The sequence below is a fragment of the Pan troglodytes genome, chromosome 21, assembly GCF_028858775.2.
Source record: "Pan troglodytes isolate AG18354 chromosome 21, NHGRI_mPanTro3-v2.0_pri, whole genome shotgun sequence".
Classification (NCBI taxonomy): Eukaryota; Metazoa; Chordata; class Mammalia; order Primates; family Hominidae; genus Pan; species Pan troglodytes.
This window is the reverse complement of record NC_072419.2, coordinates 14,278,270-14,295,219: the sequence shown is the minus strand read 5'-3', so window position 1 is coordinate 14,295,219 and position 16,950 is coordinate 14,278,270. Positions and strand designations below refer to the sequence as shown.

The 16,950-nt window shown below is 35.6% G+C and overlaps 1 long non-coding RNA gene across 1 annotated transcript in view; it reads left to right on the top strand.

Moving 5' to 3' along the window:
* Positions 1–16,950, top strand: part of LOC129138189 (uncharacterized) — a 135,427-nt gene that overhangs the window by 51,362 nt on the left and 67,115 nt on the right. Inside the window, exon 2 of the long non-coding RNA XR_008541253.2 lies at positions 12,020–12,060. This is a non-coding gene — a long non-coding RNA (uncharacterized LOC129138189). The remainder of the gene's footprint in view (positions 1–12,019; positions 12,061–16,950) is intronic.

Sequence of the window (16,950 nt, the reverse complement as noted above, 5' to 3'; positions counted from 1 at the left end):
TGCATAAACATATATGCTACATTAATTTCCTTTAAAATTTTTTTTAAAAAATATGTTATTGTATAACCAAGAAAACAAAGATATGTCTCTCCCTCTAAGGTCTGGAGATAATGTACCATTGTCAGAATACTTAAAGGTACCCTAATTTTCCAAACGTGAACTCTAAACAGAGGATACTAAAAAGAGTCATTATAATCATTGCATTTAGGTTCCTCAATATTTAAGTTTGTGCCCAGGGTACAATTGTTGAGTGCGGCAGGCAGATTGAGAATTTGGCTGACATATTGGTATTTCAGTGGGAGGATTTCAGAGCTTACTTAGAGAAATACCTATAGATGTCATCATACTAGTGACTATCTGCACCCAAATAAATTCAAGTGGGCAGCACTGTTAAGGTCACATAGCAGAAATATATTCGTTCTAGAAGATCTAGATATAGTACAACTTTATTTAACTTCAGGTTAATGATGAGTTTATACTCTTGTTAGTGGAATAACCATGTAAATTATCATTGAATTGTCAAATAAAGTCCTTACAGACATTTAGAGTTTAATAAGATGTAACTTAAAATCTATAATGGTTGTGCAGTCCCAAGAATAAGGGGTGATAGAAGTGTTGGATTTCACCATGTTTAGAGCTCTTTATGCCCAGGGAGAAGACATGTATACTCCTTAAGAGGCAAAGAAATGGCAAAATTTAAATGAGATCACCTCATGATGAAGCTGCAGACTTTGTTATATATTGTGAATCCAGAAATTTATTGGACTAGTGGCCACTCCTTCATGTAATTTTGGGTTAATTGATATAGCAACTATAAACTGAGTTTAGAGCATCCATTCATGTCTACAGTAAGAATCCGGCCAACTTGTTGAACAAAAACTCCATGTCCTTATTACCCTAAACAATACTGGAGAGGCATCAACCAAAATTATATGGCATAATATAATAGTTTATGTAATTCCAAATACTATACTTGGTCTAAATCTTTGATGGGGAACAGTGTCAGTTAACTGGGATGGGGACACTCTTCCTCATTTAGTAGGTAACTTTTAACCTCAATGAGATTTAGAAAATTAAGAAAGTGTTTAGAAAATTTAAAACCATAATATTAATATTATCTCATTAAGAAATCTGTGTTAGGTTAATATTTTATAATTTTCTAATATTTAAGAGTATTTAACCTAGTAGAGCACAGAAGAAGTCCAGTTTTAAAATTTATAATTGAACAATCATTTAAATTTTTTGTTTATAGAATTGGAATATTTAAGAGTATCGATGTTTCACCAAAATTTTAATTTAATTTATAAAATTTATATAAATTAGAGGTTAACTGAAATATGTAAAAATTAAATTACTAAATATTTAAAATGTTAAAATGCTTAAGATATTTTAATACATTTATTTATAAAAACAATATTATTTAAAGGTCCTTTAAAAGCAATCACTTTTAAACACTGCTAGAGAATAGGATTTTCAAGCTAAACACAAAATAACTTATAAACTAGATTCTTGAAGTTTTCGTATTAGTAAATTCAGTATTACTTGGTTGAATGCAAAATGAGCCTCTGAATAATCTTTTCTGCATATAAAAATTATACTTAAAAACATCCCCATCCCAGTATCACATATGACATTGCTAATTTTGGAGATAAAGAAATGGAATCAAAAGGAAGTAAATTGCTTTGACAAAGATCAAAGAGATGGAAGAGAAGAGCTTAAAGTCCCATCTCTGGACAGCCAATACATTTTCTTTCCAATAACATTATTTATTAAGACATATTGTATACAGGTGATATAGTTGGTTTATCTTATTGATTTATTATTTCAGATTGTAGCTATTTATTTCTCATATTAATACCTCAGTTCTTTGGGATTTGCATGGTGTTATTCTAACTCTGTGATTTCATTGTTATAGTTTTCTAATGGTAATTATTTGTGGGTATTAGAGAGACCAAATGGATCATTTTCTTAAGTGAATGACTAGCTTAACTCCTCTACATTAAAATGTATAAGTCTATCAGAATTTGAAGTGCAAGAAGAATTCAAATAGAGCTTCTACCTACACTAAATGACATCAAAAGCAGAAATAGAGTTTCAAAAAAATATGAAAGTATCAAAAGTAATTATTGGCAGCCCATGATTTATTAACAGCCACATTCAAATCAATCTTGTTTGTAACAAACTTTGTCACATTGAAATGAAGTTAAGGTGGCCAATGTCCAACACATGCCCTTTGTTGGCTGGAGGTTGGTAAGGAGACTGGAGACAATTTGCTCAGGGAGGAGAACCCATCAACTCTCCTCACTGGGCCTTGCCTTGGAGATCAGCATTCAGGAAAGGGGGTTATACACTGGATTCCTTCTTATATGACCTAGTAGTTTGATAGTGAATTAAAAAATCAGTTACAACAGATGGACTCACACAGATGCAAATATATATACATACTGTGTACATTTTGAATTGTATAATATGGAAGTATTCAAACATATCTCAAGGTAGAGAGAGCAATGTGGATTCTACAATTATAGGTATTTCACCATTCTCATTTCATCCATCTACACATAAATGCATTCACATGCACACTTTTCCTTCTGCCTGTAATATTTTAAAGCATGTCTCAAATATCTTATCATTTTATGTATAATCTTTTATATTTCTGTATCTGCATGTGTCTTTAATAGAAAATTAAAATTAAAAACAAAAAGCACAGCCAGAATATCTTTTTCACACCTAGAAATTAATGATAATTCTTTGAGATCTTTTAATGCCTAGTCCATGTTTAAATTTTCTCAATTGTGTCAGAGATGTCACTTTACATTTAGTTTGCTAAATTAAGATTTCAATAAGGTCTTTATATTGTGTTTAGATTCACTGCTTATTAAATTTTTTTAATGTATGCAGCTCCCGTACTTTTTAATGTCATTAATTTGTTAAATCAACTGTGTAGTTTTTCCTGTAAAATTTCCAGTGTTCTGGACTTCACTGATTGTTTCTCTAAGATGTTGTTTAACATGCTGTCATTTCCAAACTGCTGGTTCTAGAATGGTGTGTCCAATGGAACTTTTTTTGAAAATGGAAACACTCTATATCTACTCTAAGATGGTAGCCACTGAGCCACAGGTAGCTATTGAGCACGTGGAATATGGCTAGTTAGACTGAGGAACTAAAATTTTTATTTAATTTAAATTTAATTGCCACATGTTTCTAGTGTTTGTAGCATACATCCATCATTGCCAAGATCTGTTGTTTCATTAGGTGTTGCAAAAGGCTTATCGTACACATTTTATTTTAACTTAAAAACAATACTAATAAATACTGATTTGTCAGTTTATCATGGTAGGGCCTAAGTGCTTTCTCTGAGGATAGATTTTCCTGTTAGAGTTCCACATCACCGTTTAGCACAAACCACATTTGAAATGTGGGATCCATGATTAACATTTGCAATTTGATTGAAGAGAAATGAGCCCTTAAAAATACTTGAAGAGCAATCTTTCTGCACAGCACTTTTAGATTTTTATAACGCTTCCCACCAGCCTCATCTTCAACAATATTTTTAATATCTTGATTTAATTGCATCATTCCCAAACATTCATTTTAATTTTTAATTAATTATTTATTTAAATGGACTATTCATGGGGCACATATTGATATTTCCATATGTATAATGTATAGTGATCAGATCAGGGTAATTAGCATGCCATGATTCCTTTTCAGTTGGATATAACATTGAATTTGGTTACCCGATCACAGCATAAGAACTGACCTAGTTGAATTTGGGAATAAACAACACAGATTCTTGGTAAGCAAATAACCAGACAGGTAAGAACAGAAGTTCATGGACATTATAGTGTGGCTTAGAAACCACATGTGTTCATCAGTCAATGTGCTTTATAGAGGAAGAATAGAGCATGAGTTATCCTGATCATTGGTGAATTAGAGGTGGGTTGTGAAAGTTTCTCTTGAATGGGGCATCATTTCCAGCTCCTTAGGTGACAGGCCATTGTTTACTTCTGTCCTGGTGCATGATCTTGGCTGCTTTGGATTTGATTAGCAATGTAAAGAATACAAGTGACTTGTGGGTCTATAACTAAATAAAAATACAATTGCTGGGTAACACTTGGCTGTGACCCACTCTGGAACCAAGAAATTCTCCAAGCTCTACTCCACGCCAGCTTCCCAGTCAGGGATTACATGCTCTGGATAATGTTCTAGGTCAAGAACCTGTGCAAGAAAATATCTTTGCTTGCTCAGATCTTGTTATGTCTCACCGCCTTAGCTACCTGTCTATCTGCTAGATACATACAATCTTGGGAGTAAGTGGCATTGTCCTTGTCTGTTTGTACAATTTAGAACATGTATAAAGTGATTGACAAGAGTAGTTGCATTTTCTGTTGAAGAAAATCTATCTGCTAGATACATACAATCTCGGGAGTAAGTGGCATTGTCCTTGTCTGTTTGTACAATTTAGAACATGTATAAAGTGATTGACAAGAGTAGTTGCATTTTCTGTTGAAGATGCACCAAAAAACCCTTTCTTTCAAAGAAAAATTTTAAATTTCATTGTCTCCTCCAGTGATTTTCCTCTTCTCTAATCTGTAAGTCATTAAAACCCTGTGCCTCTTCTGGCCACACCTTTCCATTTCTGGAAACTCAAAATATAGTTTTCCTTGAAACAATATTATGAAAGGAAGATGCAGTGAAAAAATTATAATTAAGAGCATGGTATGGTTGGGCTTTGTTTCCCTACCCAAATCTCATCTTGAATTATAATCCGTATAATCTCCAGGTGTCAAGGGAGAGACCAGATGGAGGTATTTGGATCATGGAGGTTTCCCCTATGTTATTCTCATGATAGTGAGTTCTCATGAGATTGGATGGTATTATAAGTGTTTGGTAGTTCCTCCATTCATTCTCCTTCCTGCCACCTTATGAAGAAGGTGCCTTGCTTCCCCTTTGCCTTCCATCATGGTTGTTAAGTTTCCTGAGGCTTCCCTAGCCATATTGAACCGTGAGTCAACGTAAACTCTTTCCTTTTTAAGTTACCTAGTCCCAGATAGTTCTTTATAGCAGTGTGAAAATGGACTAATACAGAGCATATTCTGTATCAAGAAGCTTTCATTATAACAAATATAGAAGCATTTATGACATAATATTTATGTCATGTATTTTTAAGGGACATAGTATATTTTATTATGTGCAGTACTCATTTAAATTTTGTTTCTGTAAATTTACTGCTTTGGGTCTTTGTACACTCTCCAGAATAGTTTGAATGCTTTTTCTTTTTAGTAAAAACTTCATTAACTGCATGTACCTAGGTTTTCCAGCTTGTTTCTTTTCAATTTGGTTTACATGTTTTTAACCTAGAGAATTTGTAACATTTTTATAGCAAAATCTATCAATGTTTTCCTTAATAATGTATTTCATCACTTTTACATGTAAAAGTAAAGATTGGTCTCCTCTTGAAATCCAGTAAATGTTTATTGTTCCGTTTTGTTTTGTTTTTTTGGGACAGGGTCTCCTTCTGTCTTCCAGATAGGAGTGCAATGGCATTATCATAAGTCATTGAAGCCTCCAACTTCCAGGCTCAAGCAATCCTCCTGCCTCAGGCCCCTGAGCAGCTGGGACTACAGGCATGCACCATGATGCTCAGCTATTAATTAACTAATTAATTAATTTATTTATTTTAGTAGAGGTGAAGTCTCACTATGTTGTCCAAGCTGGTCTCAAACCCCTGAGCTTAAGATCATCCCACCTCAGCCTTCCAAAGTGTTGGGATTAGACGGATGATCCACAACACCAGGCTTTTTGCTCATTTGCTTTATTCTTTCTCCAAATGTAAGGCAAGTTGTCCTTTTGTGATTTACTTCATAAGCCATCCTTTGTTTACTATCTTTCATGCCATTTCTGTCCAATATTAAGCTACCAAAGTGTTTGTTTCAGGACCAGGATTCTCGTATTTTCCACTGGCCTATTTATCTTTCTTTGTGACTGCATACCTCATCTCTTTAATATCCTTGTTTACTGGATCCAAGTGTTGAAACCACCTGGATAAAGTTTATAAAATTAATCAGGGAAGAAGCGAAGGAAGAAACAAAAATAAACCAAGCTTGCACCATGTCCAGCATTCATCATTAGGTCAGCCTGCTCTCCGACCTGCATCCTTGGAGTTGTTTGGTGCTGATTGTCCTGGAATCACATGGACCCTAGATTATAGTTCCCTGTAACTGGTCTATAGATAACAACCTGAACATTATGAGACATTAAGTTTTCTCTTTGAGATATTCCTTCAGGTCCTGATGAAACTACTGACTCAGATGATCTGAAGGACCCCACTGATGCCAGTTGGGCTGAAGAACCTTGTGAGAAGCTGACTCGCCAAAGAATGCGGTTTCCACATTCTGATGATTTCATCCTGTTTGCCCTGGCCAATCAATGATCCCAATTTTCCAGCCTCTCATCTTCCACAATCTCCTTGAAAATGCCCGCTGAGAACTCCTTGGGGAGATGGATTTGATGTTATCCTTCCACCTCTTCACTTGGCACCCTACGATAATTAAATTCTTTCTCTGCTGCATCCCTGCTGCCTCAGTGTAATTGGTCTGTTACTGTGCAGTGGGCATATAAACATGTTGGTCCTATAACAAATTTTGTTATAAGAGCTATTCAAGAGCCCCTTGTGGACATTTGGCCCAGTGCCCCCTTTCCACTGGGATGGACCCAGAGACAAGCCAAGTGGCCACTCAGTTCCACCGAACTAGCGGCTATCTCTGATGTCTTGCCTATTGACAGATCTTGTGACCTCCTTGGAGATCTTGTGGCCTCTCAGAAGGTCTTGTTGCTTCCTTGGAAGTCTTATGGCCTCCTTGAAGGTTTTGTGGCCTTCTTAGAGGTCTTCTTGCCTCTTTCAAGGTCTTGCCAAACCTCCCTAGAAATAAGAAGGACCTTGTTTGAGGGGATTTCTATTCACTTGGAAAGAGAATAAAGGGCATTGCTTGGGTGAAATTTCTGAAATTTAGAACTTGATTTTGGAAGGCCTTGTTATTTATCTTTGTCTTATTATGCATACTTATGGCCATGGAGGAAATCCCCTGAAGGAATTACTAGCAGAAGCTCAGCAGGCCTAATTCAGGGAACTCTCTTTTTTTGTATGGCTAGTAACATTTGGTGAGCCCTGAAGGAATTGCTACTGGAAGCTCCACTAGCCTAACTCAGAGTGACCATCTGCTCTTCCATCCTTCCTGTGGACCACCTACTGAACTTCCAGTGGAGCTCATTCCTCCCCACCTTGAGTGCATCAGTGGTGCTAGAGACCAACAGGAACAAGTTTCAGCCTCACCACGTCAAACTTCGGCACTGAGCAGAGTGACTAGTACCTGTGTTTTGGTGTGTGCACATCTTGGCTGGAATGGGAAATGTTGATTTGGTTCTCTGAAGCAGTCTTTTGGGCTGCAACCTGCAAAATTCAGAAGGTTTTGTCTATAAGTGCATGAAACAAACAAACAAAAAGTTGATTTTCTTTTGTAATACTGCCTGGCCACAATACATGCTGGATTCAGGTAAGCAGTGGTCATTAAAAGGCTCCCTCGATTACAGTACTATCCTGCAGTTTACTGCAAGAGGAAAGAGAAATGGGAAGAGATCCCTTATGTATAATATTTTATTCTACTTTGGCAAAATAAACCAATGGAAAAGAAATGCAAAATCATTGTTCAGCAAAGGAAAATACCTGTTTGGCTGACTGACAAGAAAAAAGATAATGATACGTTGGTGGTTCAACTAAATAAGCATACTGTTCTCACAGTGTTATCACCTGGAAGCTGCAGCTGCTCTGCTGGCCCCTAAGCTGGAGTCCTCACCATACAGAGGTCAGGAGTTAGGAGCAACAAAAGTGGTCTCTCCCTCTCATTCCTGACAGGGAACTCAATTCAATCAGGATGCCATTTTGGCTCTGGGAGGACAATTCCCCTTACAACTACTCATAAAAGAGTTTGATGCTGCTTACAGGCCAACCTATGGGATTTGTTTGGGTCCGCTCTCCATTTTCTACCTCTGACTTGTTTAATTGGAAAAACAACATGCCCACCTATCAGCAAGACGCAAAGTGGATAGAGAATCTGTTCTCCTCAATATTTGGTACTCACATCCCCACATGGACGAATGTCTAAAATTTTTTTTAACATATTTTTAACCTTAGAGAATCAGAGAATGGGTTTAGATAAAGCTCAGGAGGAAACTTATTGACTGCATGCTGACTCACCCAGCAATCTGGTAAGAACAGCTGCCTAAGTTGCAGTGCCGCCCTTTATCCAGGATTGAATGTAAACACTGCAGATAGACCTAAGCTGGAACATGATTGGGATTGCATTTTGGCTGGTCTGTGGAAGGGGGTGCCCAACCAAAGAAACCTCAGTAAGGTCCAGGAATTTAGAGAGCAACCTAATGACAGTTTCTCAGAGTTCTTACAGTGGGGTTTTGAAGAGTTTGGACGATACATGGATATTGATCCAGAAGCCCCAGACAATTTAAAAATGGCATACATGAGGTTTGTTAGTCAAAGTGCCACAAATTCTTGGAAAAAGCTGAAAAAGGTGGACAGGCCTTCATGAATGTCTTTGTCTTAGTTGGTGGATATTGCTTTCAATGTATTTACTGATCCAGGTGAAGAAATGGAAATAAAAACGAAAAATGAACAAACAGCTGACTTGTTGGCTGAGGCTTTGACTCAAGGAGTCCCTAGACCATGATAGGGACCCCTGCAAGCACATCATCTAAGGTAGGACCACCTTGGCCCCAAACTATCAATAAAAATGGTTGTCTCACTGCAGGTCCCAAACAGTGTGCCTATTCAAAACAGAAAGATGACTGGAAAAAAGATTACTCATGCCTCAAAAGCCCAGTGCTGGGAAAAGTTAGCCTTCAGTTCACCTAATTCCCCAGATGTCTAAAGGGCTTGAAGCAGATCAGGAAGAATGGGGCTGAGGTCTTTCTCCTGACTCAAACCATACCTTCTGTATTTCCCATATGGAGCCTTGGGTAGCAATGACAATAGAAAATGAGTTTTTGAAGTATTATGTAGATGCCGGTACTGCTTATTCAGTATTGAACACTCAGTTGTCTAAATTTTCTTTTGAGTTTATAAAAGTGGCTGGGGTCTTTGAAAGATACTGCCAAGATTACTTCTCTGAACTCTGTGCTTTCAACTAGGACAAACTCATTTAAAAGCTGGTTTCCTATACATGCCTGAATGTCCTATTTGTTTGTTGGGACAAGACTTCCTGGCCAAATTAAATGCTTAAGTTACCTTTTCTCTGCATTGGATGAACATTCAGGGGCCCCCAGAAAAAGCCTGTGTTCTTCAGGTTGCCTTGTTGCAAAGAGAACTTATTGAAAATGCCCCCACACTGGAAGAGGTATAAGACAGTGGTCCCCAACCTCTGGGCCATGGACCAGTACCAGTCCATGGCCTGTTAGGAACCAGGCCACACAGCAAGATGTGAGCATTACCACCTGAGCTCTGCCTCCTGTCAGAACAGTGGCAGCATTAGATTCGCACAGGAGTGCAAACTCTATTGTGAACTGTGCATGCAAGGAATCGAGGTTGTGTGCTCCTTATGAGAATCTAACCAATGCCTGATGGTCTGAGGTGGAACAATTTCATCCCAAAACCATCACCACCACCCCCATTCCCCACCACTATCTGTGGAAAAATTGTCTTCCATGAAACCAGTCCCTGGTGCCAAAAATGTTGGGGACACTGCTTTAAGAGGTGAGTCCAGAAACTTGGGCAGATGAGGCCAGGGAAAGTGAAAACCACACTCCCAGTGTGAGTCAAGGTTATGCTAGAGTAACAGTGAAAAACCTAAAACAGTACACTAAGGGAGAACAGGCACAGTGGGGCATTTAGCCTTTATTGTTTGCCTTCTTACAATATGAGCACATTAGACCCTGTCAGATCCTGTGCAATATGCCTATTCTGCCAGTATAGAAGCCTGGACTTAAATAATATACATTTATACAGGATTTGAGGGCCAATAAGCAGATTATGGAAGACATCCATCCAGCGGTCCCCAATCCTTACACACTACTCATGACATTGCCTGGTAAGTTTGGCTTGTTTTCAGCCTTAGAGCTAAAAGATGTCTTTTTCTGTATTCCCCTGAATTCAGAGTCCCAATAACTGCTTGCCTTGGAATAACAATACCATGTTCTAAAGCCTAACAGCTGTTTTATTGGACAGTGCTTCACCAAGGTTTCGAAAACTCTCCAACTATCTTTGGGGAAATACTTGCCAAGGACCTGTGAGACCTCCAATTAAAAGATGAGACTTTGTTACAGTATGTTGATGACACAGTAATAGCCTGCACTACTAAGACAGACTCTGACCAGAACACTATATTGACTTTAAATTTCCTGGCAGAAGAGGGATACAAGGCCTTTGTGTTAGGCTGCTTTGCATTGCTATAAAGGAATACTTGAGACTGGGTAATTTATAAAGAAGGGAAGTTTTACCTTGTCCCATGGTTCTGCAGTCTGTAGATGAAGCATAGAGCTGGCATCTGCTTCTGGTGAGGGCTTCAGAAAGCTTATATTCATGGCAGAAGGTGACAGGGGAAGCTGGTGTATCACATGGTGAGAGATGTCCCTTTCATTTACACATCCTTGCATTTTCAAAATATCTTCCTTTACTCTTAAAGCTTTAATCACCCTTTTGTTCCTATTTCCATTACTGCAATGTTTAGAATAGCACAATAATACTGTAAACAAACTGTCTCAGAATACTGCTACTGGAGAAAACCTGTCAAATTGTTGGATCTGTCAGAAATTCCCAAAGATCATTCAAGATACCCATTTTTCATTAGTGACTTCTTAGATCATGGACTTCTTAGATGTCCACAATCACACTGTGGTTCATTGTCTGTGAATAACGGAGAGTTGTGCTTCTTCTTTTTCAATCCTTTTATCTTTCATTTCTCTCTCTCTCTCTCTTCTGCTTGCCTGGGATCTTCAGACAATATTTGATAGTAATGATGATAGCACATGTCTTTATCTTGTTTATATTTTCAATTGGATGGTTTTAGTGTTTTATCATTACCTGTGATCAGGTTTATGGTTTAGCAGGCTATGGAACTTATCTGTTAAAAGACTTTTTTGTTTTTTAATAAAGACTGGTGCTATGCTTTGAATGTGTCTTTTCCAGATGTCATGTTGAAACTTATTCCCCATTGTAGTGGTACTAAGAGGTGGCACCTGTGGGGAAGTGACTAAGATATGAAGGTGCTCTGCCCTCATCAATGAATTAGTGTCTTATAAAAGGGCTAGAGGGAACTGGGTGAGGTCATTTTATGCCCTTCCTTCCCTTCTTCCAAGTGAGGATATAGCCTTCAAAGTGACATCTTTGAAACAGAGACTGGGCCCTCAGTGCACAGAACCTCTTGACACCTTAATCTTGGACTTTCCATCCTCCAGAACTGTGACAAATAAATTTCCATTCTTTATAAATTACAAATGATGAGGTATTTTGTATAGTAGTGCAAACAAACTAAGACAATTGGGTATTGGATTTTATTAAATGCATTCTGTGAATCTATTGGGATCACAATTTTATCTTAATTTGTGAATAATATTAAATATGCTAGTGTGAAAGTGGTAAAATAGATGACAATTTTATTTAATTTTAAATAGTTAATTAGATTAATAATTACCCAATATTTAATTTGAATAATACAATTAATGTAATGTAATATACTTTTTGCTAATAAAATATAATTTTGCACTTGTGCTCATAAGTGTAAATTGAGTTGTATTTTTTTCTCATATATTTAATTTCTGGTTTGAGCATTAAAACCTCATAAAACAAATTGTGTGTATTCTTTCATTTTCTGTTTTCTAAAACAGGTGAGTTTAAATTTGTTTGTAAACTCTCTGGGTCTGGTGTTTATTTTTGTGGTTTGTTTTAAACAATTGATTTGCTTGCTCTAATGGTTATAGGTCTATTTAGATTTCCATTTTTTTTCCCCAGGGCAACCACTGTCAGAAAGGATTTTTTAAAATTCAATTTTGGTAAGTCTTATTTTTTCATTAATTTTGTTTTTATTTGCCTGTATTTTCAATATTATTGGCATACAAATAATTAATGAATGAATAACTGAGAAAGGAAAAATATAAGGGACACAATTTGGAAAACAAATAGTAAAATGTTGAAATTCAAATATATCAGATTTTCCATTCAATATGAATATTATAAATACTCTAATATAAATATTAAAATGTTACTTGTAAAAGGAGAAACCTTAAATTTAAATTTAAATTTTTAAATTTAAAAATTGTAGAAAGGGTGAAAGAAAACATCTGAAAAATGTTTGTAAATCACACAAACATTAACTAGAATAAAGTTAGTATAGACACACTAGTGTCAAACAGGGCAAAAAGAAAAGATAAAGGGAGATATTTAATGGTGATTAGTGACATCACCAGGAAGATATAATATAGTAATTTTAAAATTATAGCTATAAAATTACATAGTATTAAAATAATTAGTGTAAAAATTGACAGATCTTATGGAGAAAGAAAAATCCATAATCATATTTGGAGATTTTACCACCTCTCTTTCAGAGTAACATAAGGACCAAGATTCAGGAAGGGTACATAAGCTCTGAACAACACAATTAATCATGCCAAGTTAACAGCCAAATTTGTAAATATAAAATACTATGTTAACAACTGATACATGTGCACGATTTCCCACACACATTGAAAATTCACCAAATAGGCCAAACCCTGGATCATAAAACAAGTCTCAACAAATTTCAAATAATGCACCATATAGAGTATGTCCATTTACTATAGTGGAACTAAGCTAGAAATTAACCGCAACATAAATATTAAGAAATGTTATTTAAACAACCTAGGGGTTAAGAAATAATCACAATAGAAATTAGAAAATATTTTGAACTGAATTATAATAACAACATTACATAACAAAACTTGCAGGATCCAGCTAAAGTCATTGTTGAAGGGAAATTTATATTCATTTGTTAAATAAGAGGAACCACTTGAAATTAATCCAAGAACCCATTACAAGATGTTAGAGAAAAAAAAGAGTTATTAAAGCCAATATAGAAAAAGAGCAACAACTAAATTTAATCAAGGAAATGGGGGGAAAAACTGAAATAGATGAAACTTAAAAATAGAAAGTATCAACAAAGCCAAAAAATGGTTTTCAGGGAGGAAAAATAAAATGATGCCTAACTGGCAAGACTGGTAAACAGAAAGGACATTTAAAAAACTAATAAAATCAGGGATGAAGAGGGGCATCATTATGGATCCTGCAGACATTGACAAGACAACAAAATAGAATTATGAACAACTTTGTCCTAATAAATATAAAAATATAGAAGAAAAGATATTTATAGGAAAACAAAACTTTCTAAAATTGACAGAGAAAAGAGAGAAAATTTAAATACCCCCACACATATTAAAGAAACAGAATCTACATTTCACCTACTGGGGAGGTGAGGAGACAACTCCAGACTTGGATGCTCCCCTAGTGAATTCAAAATAAAATCTCACTTTGAATTAATTCCAGACATATATGAAATTGTAAAAAAAAAATTACAGAATTCTGTGTGCAATTTATCCAGCTTTCTCAAATAGTAACATCTCACTATTGGTGAATTTTTATCAAATAGTTAAGGAAAAAAATAACAGAAAAAGATACATATATATAAACTTTCAGAGAATAGAAAAGAGTCATCAACTTCCCAGCTTTCTTCATGAGGCCAGCGTCATCTTGATCCAATATCTGACAAGGACAATATATGTAAGGAATACTACAGGCCAATCTCTCTGATTTGAAAATCTTAAACAAAATATCTTTAAAAATCAGTGATTTACAGAAATAAAATCATATCATCATCAAATTGGTTTCATTCTAATAATATATAAACGGTTAAAGATTTTAAAAATCAGTAGGTGCAATTCACCACAGTAACAAAAAGAGAAAATCATATGATGATATGAGAAAACATGAATGATTAGATTCAAACTATATGTAAAAGAAACTGTTAACAAACCAGAAATAAAAGGGAACTTCCTTAATCCAATTAGGTGTAGCTTAAAAAAAACCAGTAGCAAGTATGCCATGATAAAATGTTGAAAGCTTAATATTAGAAATAGTGGAAAATCTTATATGTTATTTTCTAAGAGTACTACCTCAAAAATAAATGACTATTTTAGGAGAGTTGGGCATTTTTCTAATATTTAGGAAAGATCCAAAAACCAGTGGGCAGTATTCAATAGCAGGCCTGCCAACTGGAGTTTCCTATGAAGAAATCCATTGTCTTTTAAAGGAAAGGGTTTGACCAAAAAACGCAATGACCTAATCCAACTATTTAAAATGACTTAATTGTATGTTTTGTTCTATTTGGATTGGAAGGTAACTATGAAATTAAAGATGATGCATTTTGTTAATGTTGAAATCTGGCTGGGCTATGATTAATGAGATGCCTCATATTCTAGTCACATTGATTGCCTTAATCATTGTCCATCTCTTTTTTCATACATTAACTACAACATGCATTTGTGAGTTTTTCAGTAGACTGCCATTTTCTGTACAAGGGAATGAGCTTAACTTAGATTAGCTGTTAAGAAAATTGACTTCAGGGTCATCCATCTTTGTAGGTTGACCTCATTGAGAAAAATGATTAAAAAGCCTAATTTTCTATTTTACATTAAGGTAAAATGTAGAAAATGTTTTGCCTGTACAAGGGCAATAGTGCATTTTCCCACATTTTATATGACTACACTAGTTCTCCCTTGTCTGTGTATTGAATTTTGTTGTAATAATATAATTTTAAAGTTAGGGATTTTAGAATGTATAAATAATTAACTTTTCCCACAATACTTTGTAGTCAGATTCTGCTTGAAGGTGGCACACTGTTATAGCCGACCAACTGTTCCACTGCTGAATAGCTAACTGTTGGAAAATTCTTCCTTTTTCCTTTTTTCTTTTTTTTTGGCAGAGTCTTGCTCTGTCACCAAGGCTGGAGTGACGTGGCATGATCTCTGCTCACTGCAATGTCTGCCTCCTGGGTTCAAGTGATTCTCCTGTCTCAGCCTCCCAAACACCTGATATTACAGGTGCGCCACCATGCCCGGCTAATTTTTTCTTCTATTTTTAGTAGAGACAGGATTTCACCATGTTGGCCAGGCTGGTCTTGAACACCTGACTTGTGATCTTCCTGCCTTGGCCTCCCAAACTGTGAGGATTACAGGCGTGAGCTACCACGCCCAGCCTCTTCCTTTTATTCATTGGAAGATTCAGGTATTCTTCATAAGTAGTGTCCCATGTATAATTTATTGATTATTCATGCATACTTTCCTTTTTTCTCACATTGTCACATTGTTCTGCTTGCCATCTTCAGCACTCCATTTTGGTTTTACATGCTTTATTTTCATTTCTGGTTTACTTATTTTATTCTAGCAATCTTTATCTTTTCTATTAAGCCAATAGCCTCAGTACTATTTCCCATAATTGAAGACCCTCTCAGGCAGTAAGACACATGCTATATACACTGGAGAACACTGTCCACAAGGATCTTTTGAAGTTCTTTTCTGGGGTTTGACAACCTTATACCTTTGTAATTCTCTCTTGAAATTTTTTATACATACAATGATATGAGAAATTACCTTTCCCCTCATGGCTTTATAAAAAACATATCATTACAATCAAACATCATTCACAAGAATTTCACCTTTGAGAAGTCAGGGACGATTGTCTATCTCTTTCAGCAAATATAATATACCTGTGTGTGTGTGTGTGCGTGTGTGTGTGTGTATAATATATATATATAATGTATATATAATATATTATATAAAAATATATAATATATTATATATAATATATAAAATATATATAATATATTATATATAATATATAATATATATAATATATTATATATATATACATATAGTGATAACTCAATTGATTTGCATGGAATTAGTTAGTGAGGGTCTTATGTAGAATATATTCATGTTAACACCCAAAGGTGCTTCTCATCAGTTATGGATATACCAGGGCCGGTGACAAGTCAAAGAAGTCCATCTTCTGTCATTTCTTCTCTTCTTTTTCATCCTCTCTTAAGGCTCAGTAGGCCATCTTGACTAAAAGCCAGGAAGCAATGCATGAGGCTGGCTCCCCAATCACCCATTGACCTTCCACCTCCTCCTACTGATTCTAGGTCAACTCTTGGTCCTTCTGGTTATTGTTCAATACAGAGGGATGACTGGCCCAGGTTAGCAGCAGTGGCAGATGATAATTGCTTTGTGATGATTGTTATGATCGGGTTTCTGCCATCTTTCTCTTGGAAAACCTGCAGTTTGTCAGTTATCAGATGATTTGTGCAAATGATTGATTGATTTGATATTAAAAATAGAAGTTTATATTGAGCATTGATCATAGTGAAAATAAAGCAAAGAATTATGTGCACAGAGATGTGAAATGTCCCTTGTAAAACAAGTGGTAAGTAAAAAGAAGTGAAGAAACTTCAACTTTTATAAATATTTGTTCAGGAAATATGATGTAATTGTCATACTAAGTCAAGAGGTTAATATTCCTGTAAATAGTGTAGCAATGGGTATGATGATTTCTGTTACGCAAACCACAGAAGTAGTGTATATGATGTTTTATTTGACAACTATATTTGAGTCTGAGTCTAATACAGAATGCAGGTCTGCCCCAAATACCTCTTTTTTCATACTTCACACCAATGGCAAATATGCCATAAAAGATTCAAAGGGTTAAAGAGATCAACTTGCAGAAATCTATTTTCCCAACTTTCAAAAATACCTCTTTGGATGTTCTAAAGGGATACTAAAGGTAATATTTAAAGATGATGTACTTTAAAAAGACCTTTGTTTCACAAACCTGCAAGATGTCCATATATATATAGC